The following is an 18,573-nucleotide window of genomic DNA, read 5'->3' on the forward strand; positions in this document are numbered from 1 at the left end:
ATAACTTAATATTAATTAACAAATCTCTACTTTTCCTTTTGTCTAAAGTACAAATTTGAATTTTCTCGTAATAGGTAACATTTTATGTGGATTTACCTGTAGGCTTACGCTATAAAGTTAATAAATGACACACTAACAAGTGATATTTTTATGTGTCCATCGTAAAAATTAATAATTTTGTTCATTGCCGAACAGAGAAAATGTTCAAACAAACATTCGAGAAAAAAAAACCACGTAACCTCAAACTATTCAGCGAGTTCCGTGAATAAAGATGACGGTGTTGAGAAATGATTTCATTTAGAAACTTCTTTTCATTCGAAAGTAGCATTGCGTATTCCATTCAGAATTCAAAAATCCTTTTTTGAAAAAGGAAGGGGGGTGGGGGGACACAGTATGTTTCGGAGTGGATACATTCATTTACCGTTCAAAATTGTATGTCCATGAGTTTCATTCACGTAAAAATGAATGCGTTTTAAAACTTTATAAAATAAATTTTGTTAATTTGGTTTAAGCGTTTTTGTTTGCAGATTCATTCATAGTGAAAATATTTAACACGTTAATAACAACACATAAATATGAAACGTGCACTCAAAGTAAATGTATAGCGCCCATAAATTGACTAAAAAGTCAAAATTTTGGGCCGGGAAGGGGGTGGGAGAGAAAGATTTCCTTTCTCTCTCCCTTCACCACTAATCCAAAATTGATGTGCCGCCCATGATTCTATTGCGAGATTATGTGGAAATGAAGTCGCCACATCTCGAGAGGTGGCCTGCTGGGTCAGGATGCACGCTGGTATTCCGTTTCCGAGGGACGAAAATGGATAAATAGGTGGAGGGGAGGGGGAGTGTGAGGGAGGGGGTTGAAATGTGTTTACGCAGTCGTAGCCGCGCGCACAACACGCCTCCCGGCTGCGCTGGTCGCATGGTGCGGCTCGTGTAAATATTTTGCGTTCACGGCACAGGCAGATCCGTGAATAGCGCGGCCTCTCTCCCCCTCCTCCAGTTTTTTTGTATCCTCCCCCCCCCCCTTCATTCTTCAAACATTCGGGCAACTGTCCAGTTTTCCGCCCATTTTCCCCGGGAGCTCGCCTGCGATTGGTCGCCCGCTCTTCCCACGCCGCATCTTGTTGGCTGCTTCTCAACCAATAATAAGTTGTTTTTTCTCTCCGACTTATTCCCCCCCCCCCTCTCCGAGGTTTCCGATGACAGTGTTTGCGCACGAAGTAGGTCGCGCCGTGTTTGAAACATTTACGTTTAATTGTTATTGTTCTTTTGCAAAGAATGTAAACAAATCTGGCGACCTTCTTGTCGCGGTTAGTGAAATGTCGACCTCGGCGCTGGGATCCCTGGCAAGGGTTATGTGGGCGTTGTGCTTTTAATTTAATTTCAACATTATATGTGGTTATGAACCATTCTGGTATTTTTTTTATGGGAACCAGAAAATAACAGCACAGTGTTTAATCATAATCGGGGCAGGCATTTCCCGCTAAGAAGTCTGAATGCTCATTTGGCTGCAATAATATATGCCACGCCAGCGGTTTCTTCCTTGTAATAATAGGCGTATATCGTGCCCCCCCCCCCCCCGGGGGGGGGGGGAGGGGCGGCGGCAGAGGACCCACCGTGGAGTTCATGGAGACCCTCACTGAAGGGCCAACTTTTGTTTGCAAAAACTAACTGTTGAAACGGGTTTGATAAATGTACATAAACATCAACAATACGTTTTATGGAAAACTTTCTGTGTGTTTTAAAGTTTTCCGTTTATTGAATGCATATAGGCCAAATTAAGGGTAGTAAACAACATACAAGCACCCTAGCCAGAGATGAATTATTTCGGTTGAAACCCACGCGCAAAATCCGGTCCAACCCCCCCCCCCCTCCCGCGTATTTCCGTGGAAATCTCTTAAGAATCCCACAGAATTGGCGGGTCTTGCTGACAGAAGACATGCACTTGAAATTAACTCGAGCAATCACGAAACATAGACGATGCCACAGTGTTGACTCTTTATTAGGTAGTATCTAAATCTTTTCGCGAAAAATGCGCACCTCTAATTATTTTGTTAAATCAGTCTTCCCCGTTGCATGAATCAATAAAATAAAACACATATTTTTTAAATGTTCAGCTTAGCTTCAATCAGTTCCTAACATAAAAGCGTGACGTTAAAGGGGGGGGGGGGGGGGTGGTCTGACTGGACGCGCGGGCGGCGGCGCTAAGGGGGGCACAGGCTCGCACATCATCCATCTTAAGGTGAGGCCGGACAGAAAGCTAGGCTACGTTCACGATGTTCGCTATGCGTGCTGTGCTCGTTGCGCCAGATGGCCAGACAGATCAGTCCAGCGATGGTCCCGACGATCATGACTGTCTGCCGGCTCTCGCATGACGTAAACGTAAAAAAAATAAATGGATTCATGAAGTCAATCTAAAAGGAAAGTAATGTGAAGAATTTCATGATATGATAAAGCAAAATTGAATAAAAAAAAGTTTTAAAAAATTTACTGAAACCGAAATATAAAATGTTAAAATTTTCTTTTCTCAAGCAAAATCATTACTTAAATTTCTACGTGTAAAATGTTGGACTTCTAAATGTCTACCGTTCCCTGGGATTTTAGAGTCACATATGTTTAATAAAAATTGATGTAATGGATGTATAGGCGCCCCTGCCTGACAGAATCCTGGCCACGGCCTTGCTGGGAGGGGCACCACTGACTGAGACGTGCAACTAGCGGCTATGGCGCGCGCCATGGAACACTTCGACCCGAGCAGCGATCTCCGCGGACTCTGTGCCGCCTCGCGCGGGATGGGCAGAAGGTAGGGCCCAAATTGAAGGGCGATTTGCTCGGTAAATGAACCTTGCCCGTCCCCCCCACTCGCCGTCACGTCTGAACCTCTTCCTCCCTTTCACGCGTCCTCCCCCTCCCCCTCCCAACCATTCCTTCCTGCAGGCACCAAACTCCCCCTCGTTTTTTTATATACCCTGCCCGGTCCAGAGCAACAGGGGCACACTCCTCTTTGATGAAGTGTCCGCCCCTAACCCCACCCCCTTACCCTTCCCTTCCTTCACGCGGGCCTTGTTGCTTGATGGCCCCCGTCCCTTAACCTATCTTCAACTAAGTATATTTGTTTGGGAGAGGACCGGGCTTCGCTCTGCGGTCGTGGGTTACTTAGCCGTACCGTCATATCGCGGTACTTCTGCCACAACACAGCCTTGTGTCCTGTGTATCGTGGCACAGTTTTACCACTATTCTACAAGCAATGCTAATGAACAGCGGAACTGATACGTTTATAATATTTTGATGTGATTCTATTGCAATGGTACCTATTGTCATTACTTCCCTTTATATATGAACCAGTGTTTAACATTATTTGCAGTCCGCTTAGCCTTTATGTATGAACCAGTGTTTAAATATTCTAATAAAGCTAATAAACCGTAGTTCAATATTACACGATCCTTTATGAAGCCAGTAAGTATTATAATGAATTTAAAAAAAAAAAGCGTTTTGTCAGGAATGAACCATTATTTTGTGGAAGTTAGTCTTATCGTGGATTAATCTCGTACCACGACGAGACACGAACTCCCGATAACCCCTTTGCGTTGATATCCGGATGTTATGCACACACACACACATAAATATATACACATACACACATATATATTTCTAGCGCACGTATGCTCGAAATGGTTATTTTGTTACACCTCTATCATTTTACTCGGGATTAGCCACGAAATCATTAGATTTGGTCGTTTTTCTCCGCTTTCGGTTACAAATATTGCTAAGCCACTGCGCATCTCGAATAATGTAGCTTTAAAAAAACACAATCATTTTGTTTTTAATCGGTGCAGTAGTTTTAGAGTTTACTTATTACAAACAACTTTCACTCACTCTCTCTCTCTCTCTCTCTCTCTTTGTAGTATTTGAATATATGTACATATTGTTACGAGTGGGAAAAAAAAGGTTCTGAAAGGATAGCCAAATTGATTAAATACAACTTTTTATTTCTACTATTTACACTGTTAAACTACAACACTGAAAATGTCTGTCCACAAATTAATCACTCTTTTCATTTAGTCCACTGGACCTCAGCTCGACAGAGGCGCTCCCTACAGCTCGACTCTTGCCACTCACTTCTGTCCCAGCACACTGCCTCGCATCACTCACTCGTCCATGCTCACGCACAGTGCCTATGCACCAGTCTCCGTACACGAAGTCCGTCACTCATCGTCTGCCTTCGCTCACCAAGGGTTCTCTTGCCCTCTTAACTTCGCTGCCTCGGAGGCTGGCGTCGCAGCTTTTATACACCTCAGCCCCTCTTCTGGAATGGTCTCGCACCTCTTCGAACTGTCACATCATCACAGTTTACTTGACACTCGAATCTCCCCAAAATAAAGGCGTCCTAGTTACGCCACTTCGAGCGGAACCCTCCAGAGCTACCGACTTAGTTCGATGAGAAAGCGCTGATGATGTGAGAAGTTTTGGAAAAAAAGAGGGGGGGGGGTGGGGGTAGCGAGGCGCCGTTTATAATCCGATTGGGCGTGTAGCGCTAATGGACCGCGGGCTGACGGGCCAGCTGGTTTGTCTAGCCTCGAGGCCTTGCCTCCAGGATACTCGTAACAGTAATTTGGTACGCTGATTGAATACGGACGCACACGTACCTCGGGTTCGAAGCTGCGCACCTTCAAACGCCCAGAGGGATGACGTGTCAGACCGAGGGCGCAGGGGATGCGCTGAAGAGGAGGGGGGGGGGGTTGCGCGGCAGTAGGAGGGGGAGGAGGTGACTGGCAGCTAATAGCGACTGCGAGCGCCGCGCGGTAATTAGAACACTTTCGGTTGATCACAAATGACAATTAGCGGGCTCCGCGGCTGGCGGTTCGCTTCTTGCCGTGCAAACAGCCGGGGAGAAGGTAAAGAGACGGGGGTTAGAGAGAGTGAGTGGAGGGGTGAGGGGGGTCGTGTGTTGGTGGTTGAGGAGGATGAAAGGTCGGCGAGGGGTGAGATCGTGGCGGAAGGGTTGGAGGACAAGTGTCGGCCATTTGCAGCCCCATGTGTCAGGGAGGGGATCAACCGCTGCTCACTCCCTTTTCCACTGTGTGCTCAAGTCCGTGAGGTAGCTTTAAATAAGCTCGCCTCTTTTTTTACACGTGCTTATCGGTGACTGCAGAAATGCTTGTAATAGCATTTGAAATCCTGCGTGTTTTTAGCGATATGATTAGCTCATATTTATAGAATTTATAGCTTTTAAAATATAGGATGATAATATAATAATTTATAAAACATATCGTAGCCCTAAGAATTCTAGTAGATCACTAAAATTATTATTAAGAAATAAATGGGAGCGTGGTGCAAAATAATAATAAGAAGAAAATAAAAACTCCTAGTATGCTCACGCCAGGGTTAAGATCTAGGATACAACAGAGTTATTCGATTTGTAAATGGAAATATCTGATTTTCAGAGACTGAGCACATCGCTATAGACGACGTAATTTTTATTTCATTGTGGCTTCACATCTCGTCGACGAGGGCGTTACACTATTAAGGGACTCGATAAAATAAATTGAAGTAAAGAAAACGACCGTAAAAATGTCTTAGCGTTTGCCTGAGGTAATTTCTGTTAACCAATGGAAAATCGAGATCAAAACCGCATCAAAATGACGTTTAGGAAGACAAGTGTTGGAAACCATCCTCACCCACTCAAAGCAAATGTCACAATGGTTTCTTACTGTACTTAAGGAATGACCAACTTAATTTTTTTATAGGGCCATATATCATTATTTTGAAACTGATTCACAGTGTTAGAAAACTAAAATTTCTTACATTTTTTATGGAGCATTATTATGTAGGCTACAATTACTATAATAACCAGTGAATGCAATTGGTGGTGAAGAAACGAAAAAGATCTTGAAAGATTGTATTTATAAAATAAAAGGTTTTAGATCTAAGTATAACATTAGGATTAAAATAAGTGAGCGTTTATTTGAGTGATCGTCAGTGTTGTGTGACATCTAACCACGGTAAGAGGCAAATTAATGTACCTATTCTCATAATGCAAATATACTTATAATACGAAACTTGGATATTAAATTCAACGTAGAATTCTTTAAAATAATGCCAAACGTAATAAAAATACACAAATTATGTTTTCAACTTCATTTCTGGACACGCGAATCACGCGTAGTATTATTTTCCAGTTTACAATACAATACAAGTGTGGATTTCCTCGCAAATGTATAAATGAGTCTTGAGAGTGGGCATGTATCCTTTCCAAAAAAAAAAAATCTCAACAGAAGGAAATATTTTGAAAGCAAAGCGGGGAAAGTGTTTCTATCCCCCCCCCCCTTCCCTTCCCCTTGGAAATGAAATCAAATACACTAGAGACTAACACCGTACAGCACTATATTAACAAACACAGGTGAGAGTGTGAAAAGTAACCTAGCGACAAGAGGTGTGACTAAACAATATTTTATAGATATATCCTCAAATTATACCTATATACTATATTATATGGTATCAAACGATTGACTTGTTTTTAAGGAATTTTAATCACTGGAGGTTTATTTCCCCGATGAATCGTTTGATTTTTATATAAAATTTTCTAAGATTTTTTTTTTTTACCAGTTGTAATAATGTTGGTACGATATGAATTGAACAGCCGTGTTGTTCGTAACGGGCATACCATCTGCCATCTATCGGACTGACGTTAAAACAACGCAAGTGTTTTTGCACAAGAATGTTGGAGCTGTCCCGGTGTTAGCTTTGAATATATATACTGTATAGAAGTCGCGAGTGGATAGGATTTACTCTACGTTTTTCAGAAGCGTATGAAGAGCAGCTTGGGAACTTCACCGCTGCAGTGCGCTGCCGTAACGCCCTGTATCGTCTTAGTTGTTATGTACACGTTAGAGCGCAGCACTGTCGCCCGCTGTCATTCCCCGCAACAGCCACCAATCATTCACTGCAGCTCAAGGTCGTTCAGCGGGAGGGGGAAGGGGTGTTTGAAGAGTTCGACACTTGTCCGCTAGGGACCACCACAAGTCGATGCCCTAGAGATGGGTGCGATTGCGGCGGTGAATTATACTACCTCAAAACCGTATTATAAATTTTAACCTGGGCTGGCGACTTATGTACAGTATATATATTCAAAGGTGTTAGTGTGCGGTGTATTCGACGGGATTCCGACGGCGGGGCGGGGTTGCTGGTCCGGTGGCCTGGCGGGAAGGGGGGGGGGGGACCACATGCATCACCGTCGTCAGCGGCGAGCGGCCAGTCACCGCGCCGGCGCCTGTAATCGGCGGTAATGACGGTGCCTCGCGGGCCTGACCTCCCCCTCTCCCCCTCCACTTCACCGGCCGTATTTAGCGAGTCACCCGAGGAACGAGGTCGCATCCGACACAACCACGTGCGCACGCATCGCAGCCCCAGCCTTCGAGGCCTACACACGGACACGTTGGCAGTGCGGGGCTTTAAAAAAAAATTGGTTGTCTGTAAAGTCGGTTTAGGGACGATAGTTTAACGTGACAACGTCCTAACAAAACATTGATGAAATGACTGCATACTTTTATGAATGAAATTTAATCATTTTATTGAATTATCACTATTTTGTATGTATACAAAGAAGGAGTGAAATGAAATCTACAATTTAATTGATAAATCTAATTGTATTTGCACTCATTTATTCAAATATGTTTATTACTTTAACGAAGAGATTATTTTAATTATAACTTTTATCAGGGGTGCCCACAAGGGGGGGGTAACGACGCAGACTGCGTCATTAAAATTTCAGGGGGGGGGTGGTTAAAAGACGAAAAAAGTGTATATATTATTTACATAATTATAGCTTCTAATGTGAAAATACGTTTCTGGTGCTTTGATAATTGAAAGGGATCTTGTAAATCAAATTGGCAACCCCGCACTTTCCTCAACAAAAGCAGTTTGGCATCTGTCGGTTCAGGATGGAAATATTACCTGCTATGACCAAAATTATTATTAGAAAATCAGTTTTAATTAATGCAAAATGTGATAAAATATAATACTAAAAAAGTATAATATTATAAAATAATTGAGTAAATCATTGAGAAAATGGCATAAAAAATTTCGGGGAGGGGGGGGACATCATTAGGTTAGGGGGGGTGAGTCATAGTGTTTGGGGGGGGGGGGGGCACCTCTGCTTTTATACATGTTTGCTATTTAACTTCTTCCAATCTGTGTTATTCTGTTAAGGATAGGACGATGATAGGAAAAGTAGTAAACGAATGGGAGTGTTTAGAGTTTAATGTGCCTCGAAAAAGTCAAATCGATGGTTGTTCCAATCGAGTGGAAGAGAGATAGATGCGGCGCAAGCGTACAATGAGCGTAACGGGACAATGTGCGTAACAGGACACTTTTTCGTGCGTGCAGCCGGCGTTCATCGATTTATTAGACGTTGTCACGTCAAAAGAAACCACGCAAGTCCTGCGTGACCTCTGACCCCGGTAACGGGCAATCTCTTGTGTTCTCGTGTTGGAGAGACGCTCTAAAAACTAAAAACTCGGACGCGAAATTCAACGGAGAATTATTTAAAATAATGCCGAGCGTGATAAATGAACGCAAACTTGAGTTTTCAACTGCATTTCTGGACGCGAATCACGCGTAGTTTCCGCACCCGCCGCCAGAATTCGCTGCCGGAGCACCGAACCATTGTATTTGCAGACCGAAGTGTTAAACTTTTTAAAGAAACGGCTCACATAGAAGCAAAAAAAGTCACGAAGAAACACTTAACCTCGGCTTTGTACATGATATTTTTTTACAATGAATTTTATTAAAATATATATTCATCTTGTTAAAAATTCATTAAACACTTAGTACTTTAAAGTTTCCTATTGTCTCCAAGAACTTTGGTTTGCGCATCCCGCCACAGATGGCAGCACCGAGGTCACACGTTTACGTTCCATGCGATTTCCGTTCCATTCAAATGCCGTACACCGAGAGCTAAGATGATACACATCAAAAACTGCTCGAGATATCCGAGGGGTTGTGTTTACGAAAAGCATATAAGAAAACACTGAGGGCGGATGAGATGGTTCTGCTTCTGTACTTATGCAGATTGTAAACCATAATTTTTTTAAAAAGAGCGGTAAAACGTGTGTTTCAAAATTAATCTTGGGCTTGAAACATCCGGTACAGAGTCTTTAAAGCACTTGAAGGACTTGCATTACACATTTATGTTCATTTCTCCCCCATATGTTATGGTCACCGCTCAGTTATCATAGTTGCCCTGTGCACTAGCGAACGTTTCATTATCATCTCACCAACACTTAACACAAATTCACTCATGACTAAGCGAGCTCCTTAAGTTATGCCAATATTTACGGTGTGAGAGGTGAATCATGGATCCTGGTTTGAGAAAGATGATTCTTCTGCAGTGATAAACACGAGCACACTGAACCCTTTTATCAATATCGTCTCTTGTTTGCACTCCTAGTTAATGTAGAAGTTATTTCTAAACCAAGGTGAATCATTTTCCCTGTAACAACAAATACACTATCTGCAACTAATTATATTTGCATCAGTGACGAGGATCGTGGATTATCTTTGTGTATTATATAAGTCACTGTCCGCGTCTGTCTGTTCGCTTGCTTCACAATGGATTTTGATGCGGTTTTCACCATCGTTTAGAGAATTCCTTCCGAAATATTTATGTGTATAATACATGCATATTAAATTTTAAGATAGTAGAGGAATTGTTTTGCAGGGGGTTGCAAGAGTGGCCCGTGGAAATTTTGCAAGGATGGGGGGGGGGGGGGGGGGCTCGAGAGTTTTACGTGTGGGTTTTAACCGACACAAGTTATCTCTGGATGGGTGTTTGTATGTTGTATACTGCCCAGATGTTGTTCTATAAGCAGAAAACTTAAAAATATACAGAGTGTTTTCCAGAAAACGTAGTTTTAACGTTTACCAACCTCATTTCACAGTTACTGCTTTGCAAGCTCAAAGAAGGGGGGCTTCTTAATTCCGCCTCCCCCTTTCCAACCAGGATCTACGTCCATGATGTTTTGTAATCAGGTCTTAAAATTCTCTTTTAGGGCGCTTTTGCTTTCGCTGACTTAGACATGATCGATAAATCAAATTCATTTATTACATAATTGTAGGTCTCAAAAAAATGCCGACAGAAAATTCTCTCGATGGCATTTTTCCATCTTCAATGGATGACTCACAGGACCCCCCCCCCCCCCTTTTTTATCCAGTTTTGAAAGATAAAATTCTATAGTTAATGCAGTACGTGTTGGTATGTGTACAACATTTTGAAAACACTTGATACTTATTATTAATTTTATAATCCAAATGACGCCACAGTCGTAGATCGCTTCCGCGCGAAGCCGGGGCGGGTCGCTAGTTAGATGTGTTTGCGTAAACGGAGCGACGTGCTTGTAAAACACAGGGCAATGTTCCAGATGACCCGGGTTCGAGTCCCGGTGCTGAACATTCTGGTCTCGGCTTTGCGTGGGTTCTCGAGACCGCTCCAGGAAAATGCTGGAGTAACTCCGTACCCACTCTCTGCCCTTTAACTGCGTCATTTTGTGTTTTTTCTTCTGTAATGACATAGCCCCCCCCCCCCCACATAATTTTTTTTCTTCACATTTTTTGACATAGAAACTATTTTTTCCCTTTAAATTATATATAAAAAATAAGATGTGAGCATATATAATAATTACACAAAAGCTCAGTCATTTTTACGGTAGGCATTTTTTGCAAGGCTCCAGAGATTTCTGATCCATGTGTCTTGTGACTGTATAAACCAATTCCTGTGCTTCCCCCATGAAGGACTGCATACTTCTGTTTCCTCCATCCGTATTCATTCTGTCCTTGCCTCCATTAACATCGCATCACCTTTTATCGTTTCTTTAATTTGAAAAAAAAATATTTGATTTTAATTATTTGTATATAAAACATTTTAGTCGATCAAATGAAACGTAACTAATTTTTTTGTTAATTCAAAAACCAGTTATATGAATGATATATTCCAAACGTAAGGAGTGTTGCGTCAAAGGCTACGCGCAAACTATTAACGCACAACTGTGCAACATGAGAGTTCATGTTCTCGCGTAATTGTAGGATTGAAATAAAAACTGGGCTTAGTCTTTCTCAAACCAAGTATCTAAACACTAAGTTGATAATCGATAGTATGTAAATACTTGTGCATTCCTGAATATTCGCATATTTATTGACATGCGCATTCGCAAAATTCATACGAGTATTTTGCAAATACCTACGAATATGAGAAAAAAAATCATATATTTTTTTAATGTGAAAATAATATTTAATAAGACAAAAAATAAACAATTAGTATTATTAACAGAAAAAATTTTTGGAACTCCTCTTTAAAAAAATAATTTAGTTTTTTTTATTAAGGAAACCTTGCACTTATGTATACACAACTATTTTCTACCCAAAATATGTGAATTTTGACATATCGTAGATCTTAGTGTTGCATGCCAATAGAAATAACGTTTAACCGTGGTGAAGTTTATGGTTGAAAGTGCATTTTGCCTAAAAGTGGAAATAATGTCTTTTGCCTCCGAGGTACGGATACATTCTATTAAAAGCGATTACCACTAATGGCGCTGTGAATTAATTTAAAAACAACGAGCAAAATCAATAAGTTATATGAGCATAATAATTTGCAGGGAGCGGAAAAATTCGCGGGTTAAATGACCTCCAGGATGAACTCCATAGTTCTGCGTACACTGGGTCAAATGCCACCCACTCATTGGCTGCTGTCTTGCGAGACGTCCCAACGTAGAAGCCTGTGATTCGATAAAGCTTTGGTCGGGTGTTTCTCATTGGCCCAGATTCATACAGGTGAGTTGTGAGCCAATAACAGAGGCAGCACTGAGGTATAACTATTTGTATTTTAGCCCATCGCGAAATGAATTCGCGAATTTTTCCGGTCTCTAATAATTTGGGATTCCACCCCAATCGGCGGGGGGAGTTGCAAAGCTGCGCAGACGGGCGACTACGACGGGAGACTACGAAGGGCGAACGACTACGTCTCGAAGCCGAAGGCTCATCACTCAGGGGCCGGCGGACTCATTACGCGCGCGACGCGATAAGTGAGATTGATCCGGCACGCCGCCAGTGACGTCATCCTTCACGTCAGTAACGGACACTGGCGTCAGCCGGGCCCGGCCCGGGAACCACGTGACCCGAGTGTTGCCTCTGTACCTTCGCGAATGGCAGCCCGCCGCGAGGTCCTTGTCCGGACAAGAGCGGCGTAACGGACACATCTCTACCGAGACGGAACGAGGCGCTATCCTGAATTATTTTGCTTACAATATTTCGAGTTTCTGCACATGATTTTACATAAATTCATAACATAAACATATTGGATTGTTTATAAAAGGCTTGTTCCTAATTAACAAGTCTATTCGACTTTTTTTTTTAATGAATGGCAATCCTAGCACATACTGAAAGCATGAAATCATTTGGTATGCATTTTGAGGTTAACCGTTAGTATGTAGTCTTCGTGTTAAAACTCTCTGTTTTTAGTTTATCATTCATAAGTCAATTAAAAAAATTAAGGCGAAGGCTACATAGGAATGGTTTATCCTATAAATAGTATTATTTTTTTTACACTTTGACTACGGTTAACTAAACTAAACAGGAGAATTTAGTACTCACAGAAGCAAGTTGTGTTATGAGTGCATCTAGTGCTAGTCACTTAAATCTACGTGCGGTATTTTGACAATAGAAAAGCAAATAAATAAAAATAACTTAAGAAATTTTACAAGTTTTATAAAGTTTAAATTTAAAAAGAGCAAATAATTAAAATACAAGATAAATTATAACGTTGTTTCAGAATACGCACACACACATGTATGTATGTTTATATGTATATATAAATAAATCTTTAGTTATACGGCACACATTCAACATAAAAGCCCAATTCTGTACACACTTTGGTTAACACGTCTAGAAAATGGAAGCACTAGACTCTTTAATTCCCTGTATCAAATCTGGCAAATCATTTGGTAGCGGCGGAACGTAGACTCGATCTTTTATAAAGCCCCAAAGGAAAAAAAAATCGCATGGCGTTATGTCAGGTGAACGTGGAGGCCAGCAAAAATATAAAAGAGCTCTATCGTCTCGACCATTACGACCAACGACGTTCAACCACTCTCGTACAAAGAGATTCCATTGGTGAGGGGGCTCCATCCTGTTGCCAAATAGAGTTTACAGGTTCACCCTTTACTAATAGGAGCCATTCTTTCGCGCTGCAAGCGAGAAAACAACAAATCAGTATTTGCGCATGCGCTTATCTTAACAGTTTGATTGTGACCTTGAACCAACACTTACAGTTAATACTATTAAATTTTATAACTGGGGCATTCTTTTATGGACATGCTTATGTAAATAACATTATTTGTGAACACATCATTCATGTCTGCGTCAATCGATCACTGTGTAAGTCTGAAAAATGATTCTCGTAGTCTTGTTTTCTATTAGCAACTGTGAATACACACACACACGACTGTTCATTTACGTAACTTTAAAGCAAATCAACTTAACACGCAGTATTGACATCAGTAAAGCAGTAGACGTTATTCTGGATCACAGAGTGAATTTTCACAACGTAACAAAGTCCTGGATTAAAAAAGAAATGTTCACCGGTATTAGACAACAGAGTAACTTTGACCTCGCTGGCTGGAAAGTTAAATGTATTTTTTTTTCTTCTGGTGTGCGGGAGAGAGAATAAGCCACAAAACAGCTGTAAAACAAAAATGGGATTGAAAGAGGGTGAAAAAAAAATGAAAAGAAAAAGTGTCGTAATAACCAGCCCTCATATTATTTCATTTTCTTTGCTCTGTGGCTACCCCCTCCCACTCATTCCTCACGGGTCTGTAGTTTCGTGTCCGGGCAACTAGCTACCGTCACATTCTGCTGTCACTCAAACGACACAACAAATACGCGCAAAAAAAAAACTCGTGCGCTGTGGGGAAATTAATTATGATCCCATTTCCCTCCTCCCTTCGTCTACTCCCGTCGCCCGACCACGCACAACCCACACGCAAAGAGTGTACTTATTTCTTCCCCTCGGAGTTCCACCCCTCCACCAATGTTCCCCTCCGCGTTTCTCCCGTTTCCCCCACCCCAGCGGCCGTCCCCACCCCTCCAGCAGCCAACCCTCCCCGCTCAGTCCGGCGCGCGAGATAGTCATCTGTTTCCGAGCGACCAGATTAAAGGGAAATTTGGTGGGTGCCGCCTCGCAGCTAATGACACCTCTCGTAATTAAGTGGGGGAAGCGGGAAAGGTAGACGAAGAGAAGGGTTTGGGGGAGGGGTGGGCAAAGGGAAGTATCCTAGCTCCTGGCGCGGTAGTCTACCTGGCTCGAGCCAAATCCATGTCCACAGGGATACCAATAGGTAAAACTTCCACGCCAAGAGTGCATATTCGATATTCAAAAGTTTCTCCTCGTGTAACTGTATATAATTTAACTCAAATATGGCAGCATTGGTTACAGACAAAAAAAAAAGCTTCATTTATTTAAGTGTAAATTTAAAGTGTGGTATTTGAATTTTATTTGCCACAAAATATTATGTTTATTTTTATACATAGTCATTGGAGATACATCACAGTCAAATTTCGCTAGTTAATAGGCCTACATACCATTTAGGCATGTTTGTGGCAATGAAAAACAATTTGATGTTATGGACGCGTGTGATCAGGTATTTAAGTAATGTCAGGTAAAAAAAGAGTCCTGAAAGTATATTTCAATGAGAGCATTCAAAATCGTTTAGTCAATGAGAACCGACTGAATGATCATCATTCCAAGGTAAAGTACAGCGCAAAAATGCCAGGCGCTTAATATCGTACTGTAAGGATGAATATTTTTGGTATTCTCTCTAAGCTCAAACAAATGCCCATGAGACTGAAAGTTTGTACGAGCATCGGTTTAAACACAGCCCAGCCAATTTCCTCAAACGATATAATTTACATCGTGTGCCTAGATGTAATATCAGATTCATAAATTCAGCTATTTTAAACACTTGCTTTAAGAGGTAATATGTAGGGTAGTTAGTACAGGGACAGTGAAAAAATATAATTTCGTGAATAATGTGTAGCCTGTCAAAAAAATAATGTAGTATCAACGCAAGGAAAACGAATTTTTATTTTTTCAAAAATTATTATTTCAATAATTAAGTAAACGGAGTGTTGATTTTAAAATAATTAAATAATATGTACTTTAATTTTATATATCTGTGCTCCGGAGATGGTATAGGACAAAATGTCACAAAATTGAAATTTTTCAGGAGTGCTGGCTTTCGATTTGTTTTAATTTATGTTTTATCGGGTTTCTTCACTAGTGGTAGGAATTGTTTTAAGAAACTTTAACATATTATGATTAAATTTGTTGCAAAGAAACACCAGCAAATAAATTACGCGGAGAACTACTATCACATAAAGCGCTAGCAGAACATATAGTTACCATCGAAACTTGCAATTTTTTTATTCCAATGAGCTAGACTGTTAGAATGACACTCGATTAGATGACGGGTCATTTGAAATTTTCCTAGAGACTAGAAGCCAACAACAGACTTGACGAATCATATAGAACCCGGCAGGAAGGTTAAATATGAGATCAAGCAAACGATAGAAGCAGTAGTGATTTTTCGCGAAATAATCTGTTCGATTACTAGACTGCAATAAGGTTTTCCTGCTTTGTGATTGGCGACCGTTTGCAAGATAAGCCGTTGTCTTATTTGACCCGGCCATTTTGCTTCCGCACAGAATTGCTGTGATTCGTGAGCCAACAGCGGGCATGCACCTGGCAGAAACTCAACCAACCACGAAGCACGGGGCGATGCTACAGTGTTTTAAAACACAGCTTGGCTCAGAATCGTTTTGCGAAAAATCACTGGCCCTACCTATAGATAGAGACCTGAAAAATTCGCGGGTTCATTTCGTGTTATGCTAAAATTCAAATAATTATACCTTAGTGCGGCTTCTGCCATTGATTCACTGTTAATCTGGAGGACTGAGGGCCAATTAGAGACCCTCACTCATAAGTGTCGAATCACAGACCACCCAGTCGAGACGACTCACAAGTCAGCAGCCAATGAACAGTTGGCATTCGCCAGTGTGTTTAGAGGATATTGGAGTCTATCCTGGAGGTCATTGAACCCGCTAATTTTTCCGGTCTCTACCTATCGATAAATGTTGGTGTCTAAACTTGATAACAGTCTTGAAATTGAAACAGGATGTTATTGTTTTAAATGCAAGCCCACGCTACTGTCACGATAAAATTAACTGTCCTGCCTCCGTTTAATTTACTAGCCACGCAAGTCCCGTCGGGGATAGTCACACGAGGCCCCGCGTGGCCACAATCATTCATTAGCTCGCAGCGCGTCGCACCGCCATGATACCGAAAGCGCCGCCATTGTAAACCAGTGCGCGCGAGTAATCGATCACCGAGCCGAGAAAGTCGTCGTCCAAGAAAGGCGGAAACCCCGAGGTGTTACAAGGCTCGACGGTTAGAAGCGAGTGCGCACGCAGGCACACGTACATAATATACTCGATTGAAAGAAGCACGTTCTCATGTGTGTGTGTGTGTGTGTGTTGTGTGTGTTGGAGAGGGGGTGACACACGGTATGTTTTGAGACGAGAGAGGAGATAACGTCGCTACACGGCGGCTGCCCACCGGAGGTGTTAAAAAGTTTCCAAGCCGACGAGTATTTTTTTTTTGTCACCGCACCTTCCTTCACGACTCGCTGGCTTCTTCGACGTGTTTGCCTTGTTCGCGGTGTTGTAGAGAGCGCTTCCTGTGTGCCCCGGCTGTCCGCGGTATCTTGTAACTTCCATCCTCGACAATCCCCCCCCCCCCACCCCCCCCCCCCACCCCCGCCGCGAAGACCAAACACAAAAGTGCTCCGAGTCGTAAATCATGAGCTGGCCGAGGGCCTTGCGTCTTGCAGGTGGCTCTGCTGGCGGCGGCTGCCCGAAACAAAAGCCTTGCCCCCCCACCTTCCCCCACCCAAACACAAAAACGAAGACAGATAGCCGGCAAAAAGTAACCGAACCGCGCGCACCATCGAAGACTCTCGCTATCGACGACGCAGATCGAAAACAGCCGCGATTTAATCGCGGATTCTTTCCGCTCCAGGGATACTCTAGTAAAACGATGAATAGAGGAGCACAACGTAACAGTTCGGCAACAGGTTTACAAACTTCAAGATATTCATATACATACGTAGATTAATGATAAAAACATAAACCGATTCTTGTCTCTTGCGCAAGAGACCATCTTTAAAATACGATTCGCCGACAGATATGTCAATACCAGTTGGTGTAAACTTCACTTGCGTTTGAATACAACGGAACCCAACACACACGTACGCGCGCGCGCTTTTATTTAAAATAATTGAATGTAAAACTGTTATAAATAATGCGGAACATATTTATAATGCACTATCAATTAGACATAGACCATTTAAAGCTCAATGCGTGATGCGAGATTTTTATTACCAACGGGTAATTTTTTTCCACACATTTATATAGTATGTTTATTTCCGAGATGGAAACATTAATTTATTGTTGTTATGTACTCAGTTGTCACAGATGCCATGTACACAAAGATATAAAGTGAACAAGAACCTTTCCTCCTCATCCCATAGATAGGATAAGAATAATGTTCTAGAAAATCAGGTTTTGTTTTTAATTTTCTGATTAATTTTACAAAAAAAAAGTGTTTTTCTTACTTTTTTTTCTATAACCGAATTGAAAGAGCGGATATGGCTGGAGATTATAGTGTTCTGTTTCAAATAAAAGAATGGACATTTATGATATTCAAAAATCTTGTCTAGGTATCCTTTCAGCTGACTGTATTTTACCTTTTCTGATCCGTCACTTACAATACGATGACCCAGTAGTTTGTTTGACGCCGATGACGTCGTCGGCGAAACCACTAATTAGTCACTTAAAGTATTAACATTATTGCTTCTTGAAAATGGTTTCATGTTCCACTAGAGAGCACGAACAAATACTGAGCTTGCACTAAAAAAAAAGTAATTTGGGAAAAATGTTCTGATATTTTACCGGAATATTTTCTGCAAACCAGGACAAGTTTCCGAGTTATACTTTCAGATAAAAAAAAAAAAACAATTAAACGATATGAACATTTTGACGTGACAACGTCTAATAAATCGATAAACGCCGGCTGCACGCACGAAAAAGTTTCCCGTAACGCACATTGTCAGGTTATGCTATGTCCCGTTACGCTCATTGTACGCTTGCGTCGCATCTATCTCTCTTCCACTCGATTGGAACAACCATCGATTTGACTTTTTCAAGGCACATTAAACTTGAAACACTCCCATTCGTTTCCTACTTTTCCTATCATCGTCCTATCCTTAACAAAATAACACAGATTGGAAGAAGTTAAATAGCAAACATGTATAAAAGTTATAGTTGAAATAATCTCTTTGTTAAAGTAATAAATATATTTGAAATAATGAGTGCAAATAAAAGTAAATTTATCAATTAAACTGTAGATTTAATTTCACTCCTTCTTTGTATCCATACAAAATAGTGATAATTCAATAAAAATGAT

General features: G+C 41.5%; 1 protein-coding gene across 1 annotated transcript in view; it reads left to right on the top strand.

Annotated features, from left to right (window-relative positions):
* The window catches only part of LOC134533398 (homeobox protein SIX6-like), a 112,696-nt gene that overhangs the window by 84,206 nt on the left and 9,917 nt on the right, over positions 1-18,573 (top strand).

The sequence above is a fragment of the Bacillus rossius genome, chromosome 6, assembly GCF_032445375.1.
Source record: "Bacillus rossius redtenbacheri isolate Brsri chromosome 6, Brsri_v3, whole genome shotgun sequence".
In the NCBI taxonomy this organism is placed as follows: Eukaryota; Metazoa; Arthropoda; class Insecta; order Phasmatodea; family Bacillidae; genus Bacillus; species Bacillus rossius.